Genomic DNA, 6,000 nt, shown 5'->3' with positions numbered 1-6,000 from the left:
ATACTGATTAAAAGAGATAGAGAATAGAAAGTTGCAAACTTCTTAATCCCCTGTTTTCTTTTTTCGGAAGATAGGAAGGAATACAAATCCAAAAGTTCTTCTTTGTGTTCATAATGCCAAAATATCAAGTCGGCGCATTCGTCTTTCTCTTGATTGTTACTACAGGCCTCTTGAATATTCTCTTTTCCTTTTTTCTTTCATTTGTTATTTTTGTATTTGTATATAATTATAATGCGACTTTTTTTACTTTTTTATCATTGATAGGAATTTCTCTTGTTAAGACCCTATGAATCAATGGAACCCTAGATTCATACTAGAACCACGATGATTCAATAAAACCCTAAAGCTAAGCACAAAGATTCCTTGAGTAAGAACCATTGGATCATCACTTATTAAATTAATAGGATAGGTATTATTTTATTATTATAACTAATAATACAAAAAAATTTGTCTGTTGGTTAAACAAAAAAGGCATCAAAAGGAGTTTGAACGAAAAAAGATTTCGATTTATACCTTCTAATTCTTTCTTTGAAAAGAAAATTTTTCTGAATCCGATCTCGAGGTCTGAATATTAAATATGAATCATAGTTCAAATATTGTTTGATCTATTTTAGCTATTCCGTGTTTCTGATACCAAAAAAAATATCCAACGAGGTATAACCATCTCTATCAGGATAAGATGACAGACTCATTTTCTGTATTATCAATAGGATCCATTCTAACAAGTCACACACTCATATTCCGGAAATACAGAAAGAAATTCCGCGATCGAACTACCAAAAGGGGATAAAAAAGGGGATAAAAACAGGAGTCTTAAAAACGCACTTTGTATTGTTTGTATTGAAAGGCTAGAACTTCCCGGTTCTTTTGTCTTTCATTTTTTTGTTTTTGTGGATTTAATTCATTGGAATTCCATCCAGTAAAACGGAAGAATTATAAATTTCCAAAATAATAGAAAGGAATACTGCAAATAAAGCCATCGCAACTCCCATCAAAGGAGTAGTTCCCCACCCAGGAGCTACTTTACCATATTCCGAATTCAAGGGTTTCAAAAGAACCCCTACGGTAGTAGGTTTTGGACGAGATCTAGAACTACTCTCAACGGTTTGTGTAGCCATAAATTCGATTATATTCATTGAGATCTGTTGACTTTGTATACCATTCCGTTGTAAATAAATGATTTTATCATAGATCCATTGTGGTCTTAAAATTTTATAATAATGGAAACAGCAACCCTAGTCGCCATCTTTATATCTGGTTTACTTGTAAGTTTTACCGGGTATGCCTTATATACTTATATACCGCTTTTGGGCAACCCTCTCAACAACTAAGAGATCCTTTCGAGGAACACGGAGATTAGCCAAAGTAATGAGCCTTCCAATATTGGAAGGCTCATTACTTCAATTGAAATAATGAAAAATCATTTCATTTTTTAGTTGAAATTTTAGGAGGTTCCCGAAAAAAAATAGCGAAAAAAATTATCCCTAGAGTAGAGACTAATAGAAATGTATAAACCAATGCTTCCATAGATTCGATTGTGGTTTACAATTATAGCTTCCATACCTGTTTACTTGAGATTATTTTCCCAATAATGATAACAAAACGGTGGTAATTCAAATCAAGATTGCTCTAGTATCCTCTGTCAAATCAAAAAAATAGAAGCAAAAAAGCAATGTTGTATTAAACTCCTTGTCTTCTTGTAGTTGGGTCTCCAATTTTTTGGAATGCGCCAAATTCTACTTGAACATCCAAATCGGGGTCAATCCCAGCAAAAACATCTCTGAATAAGGTTCTAGACCCGTGCCAAATGTGTCCGAAGAAAAAGAGTAGGGCAAAGGAAGCATGGCCAAAAGTAAACCAACCTCTTGGACTACTGCGAAAAACACCATCTGATTTCAAAGTAGCACGGTCTAATTCGAAAATTTCACCCAATTGAGCACGCCTAGCATATTTTTTCACAGTAGCAGGATCGCTATAACTGACTCCGTTTAGTTCGCCGCCGTAAAACTCAACAGTTACACCTACTTGTTCAACGCTATACTTAGATTCTGCTCTTCGAAAAGGAACATCAGCTCTAACAATTCCGTCCCCGTCTATTAAAACGACCGGAAAGGTTTCAAAAAAAGTAGGCATACGTCGTACAAAGAGTTCGCGTCCGTCTTTATCTCGAAAAACGGGGTGTCCTAGCCATCCAACGGCTATTCCATCGCCGTTGTCCATTGATCCCGCTCTAAATAATCCTCCTTTCGCTGGATTATTGCCAATGTAATCATAAAAAGCCAATTTCTCGGGAATTTTCGACCAAGCTTCTGATAAACTTTGATTTCGCACTTGCTTCGTGAGAAGGAAGAAGCGCATCCCCAAAATTGGGCGCCATGGGTGGAGAAAAGTCTTTGAATCACGTGATTTTACTATCAAGTGGGTCATCCCATGGTGGAAAATAAAAAGGATGGTTGGTGTTAACAAGCAACCTTTCTGCCGTCTCCCAAGCTTGTCTCATGTAACATATTATTATCCCTGCAGGGTAAAAAGACAATATGGCTTGCTTCAAAATATTCCTTCCGGAGATCTTCGTCCTCCCTATGAGTACCCCGTTTCTCAAGAAGTAGATAGAATTGACACTTACTGGAGCGCTAGACCTTTATGGGAAGTGATTACCCAAAAGGTCCCCCCTTCTTTACCTAATGATGTAAAGAAGTGGTTGTTGAGGAAGTCTTCAATTGATCAGGGTAGAACCGATGTGAAGAATCGTCTAGGTGACAGGGTGACACCGGCCAAAGAACGCTTAGGTGCAAGAATTGAATTCAAAACACCTACAATGCCTAAGAAGAAGAATACTACTAAAGACAAGGGGAAAAGGAAAGCTACCACCACAGACAAAAAGGTTTGGGTGGAAAAGAAGCATGGGGTTCTAGCTGAAGGGGAAACAATCTATTCTAAAATTGAATGTAGGTCCTCTAAAGGATGCCTACTAGCTAAAGTAATGGATGAAGAGGAGGAAACAGAAAAGAATTGGAAAAGAGCAAAGAAGGAAAAGAAAGATTAAAAACATTGCTTAGCTTTAGATGTATTAGATTGTTTATTTAAAGTTAATTTATTTCAGCCTTATTTAAATTCCATTAACAATGTAGTTTTATTTTATTAATGAAATTTCAGCTTTCAATTAAATTGCTACTTTAAATTTATTTTATTAAAGCAATGAAAATTGAAAAAAAAAATTAATTTTCCAGAAATTTTTCGAGTACGGAAGTCGAAAATTTTCCGAAAAATACCGAAATTCGCCTAGATTTTATCACTGAATTGGCGCCAGTGACTGCAGTTTGGCGCCAGCTATTGAGGTCTGGCGCTAGGCGCCAATACCATCGTCTGGCGCTAATGGCTTGTGGCTGGCGCCAGACTCTGTTCTGCGACGCCAATAGTTTTCTGACTTTTTGTTGACTTCTAGTTGATTCTGGAACGCGGAGATGTCGAAAAATAAAGTGGCCGCACCCGTAAAGGGTTGCCTACGTATCCTTTCCTAAGGAATCAGGCCGAACGTAGCTCTCTTGAGTGTCCTACTCAAGTAATTATGGGTAGTATTTTTTAAGTTGGTCAAGATTGGTCATGTTTGAGAATTCATTGCCATCCATATCAGTTAATTTTGCTGCACCACCTGACAGGATTGTTTTGACAATGTAGGGGCCAGACCTATTGGGTCTAAACTTTCCCCTTGGATCTAAAACATTTTTCCTTAGTGCTTTTAATACCAAATCTCCTACTTTGATATTTCTTGTCTTGACCTTCTTATTAAAATGTCTAGCCATACGAGTTTGATAGCACTGAGTGTGATGTAAAGCTTCTAGTCGTTTTTCGTCGAGTAGGATCAATTCTTCATATCGTGCCCTAGTCCATTCGACTTCATCAAGTTTACTCTCTAGCGCAATGCGTAGAGATGGTATTTCTAGCTCGACAGGTTGTACGACATCCATTCCATATACCAAAGAAAATGGTGTATTTCCTGTTGACGTACGGATTGACGTGTGATAACCCCACAGTGCAAAGTGGAGCTTGTCAGGCCAATCCTTATAATTTTCTGTCATTTTCTCGATGATAGTCTTCAAATTCTTATTGGCTGCCTCAACTGCTCCGTTTGCTTGAGGTCTATAAGGGGACGAATGATGATGTTGGATACCATATTTATGTAGCAACTCTTCACATTCGGCTTGAAAGTGAGTTCCATTGTCACTTATCATTTCATGTGGGACTCCGTATCGTCAAATGATGTTTCTCTCGATAAAGAGTGCTACATGTTTGGCAGTGAGTTTAGCGTATGATTGCGCTTCAACCCACTTTGTAAAGTAATCAATTGCTACTAGAATAAATTCGTGGCCTCCTGTCCCTGGAGGAGTGATCTTGTCGATTATGTCAATCCGCCATGTAGAGAATGGCCATGGTGATGTGTAGGTATAGAGCAAAGATGGAGGAACATGTTGTAAATTGGCGTAAATTTGACACTTAGGGCATCTTTTCACATATTGATGGTAGTCCCTATTCATGGTAGTCCAATAATACCCTTCTCGCATTATTTTCTGGACTAACATTTTGCCATTTACATGAGTTCCACAGATTCCTTCGTGGACCATTCTCATTATTCTTTGTGCATCCACCTTTCCTACACATAGGAGAGCTCGACCTTTAGGTACCCTTTTATGTAGCTCGTTGTCTATGAGTACATATTGAGAAGCCAAAAGTCTCAATGCTCGTTTTGCTCTTTTGTCAGCATGAGGAGGGTATTCCCCATTGGTGACATAGTTGAGAATGTCTGTGTACCATGGTTCTTCTTCTTGTTCTTCTTCTTCGTCTTGGACTGGGTCGTCGTCTTCTATAGCCTGTATATATGCTGGTTTGTGCCTTTTTTCGATAGTTAGAGGCATTTGCTCGATATCCGTGGGAATCCTAACCATTGAGGCTAATCTTGCCAAGGCATCAGCAAATTGGTTTTCTTCTCTAGGTATATATGTGTATTCTACCTTCTCTAACTGATCGGTAAGGGTTTCCAGATAAGTTTGGTAAGGGGCTAGGCTTTCGCTCCTTACTTTCCACCTTTTAGATATTTGATTGATAATCAGAGAGGAATCTCCGAATATCCTTAACTTTTTTACTTCCAATGCCAGGGTTGTTTCAAGGCCTACCACACATGCTTCATATTCAGCAGCGTTGTTGGTAACGTCAAAATCAAGCTTTATTGAGATTGGGACGTGTTCTTCTTTAGTTGATACTAGTAGCACTCCGACACCACATCCCTTTTGGTTTGAGGCTCCGTCGAAATACAAGGTCCAAGTATCATCTTCGGTGACCATCAAATCTTCATCTGGAAATTCATTGTCCTGTATCCGTGTCGAGTCTTCTATTGGAAAGTCCGCCAGAAAGTCTGACACCACAGATCCTTTAATAGCTTTTTGTGGCATAAACCGCACATCGAACTGAGCTAAGTTGACTATCCATCTTGAAATTCGCCCATTGAGTGTTGATTTCTCGAATAGATATTTGAGTGGATCCAATCGGGATACTACGAAAACGGTATGCACCAACATGTAATGTCTCTACTTAGTTGTGGCCCATACCAAAGCGAGACACAATTTTTCGAGTGGTGTATAGCGTGTTTCGTATTCGAGCATCTTCTTACTTAAGTAATAGATTGCATTCTCTTTGTTTTCTACCTCTTGTGCTAGCATGGCTCCCATTGTCTCTTTAGTAACCGTCAAATATAACCTTAGAGGTATCCCGGGAAGTGCTGGCGCTAATACGGGAGGATTTGCGAGATAGGCTTTGATCCTGTCAAAGGCTTTTTGACACTCATCATCCCATATTACTGGTATATTCTTCTTGAGCTTCTTGAAGATTGGTTCACATATTGTTGTCAGTTTTGATATGAACCTACTTATGTATTGCAACCGGCCAATAAATCCTCGAATCTGTTTCTCGGTCTTGGGCGGTGGCATCGACATGATTGCTTTAATG

The sequence above is a fragment of the Chenopodium album genome, chromosome 3 (assembly GCF_948465745.1).
Source record: "Chenopodium album chromosome 3, dcCheAlbu1.1, whole genome shotgun sequence".
In the NCBI taxonomy this organism is placed as follows: domain Eukaryota; kingdom Viridiplantae; phylum Streptophyta; class Magnoliopsida; order Caryophyllales; family Amaranthaceae; genus Chenopodium; species Chenopodium album.
The sequence above is the reverse complement of the archived record's forward strand: the minus strand, read 5'-3'. Positions refer to the sequence as shown.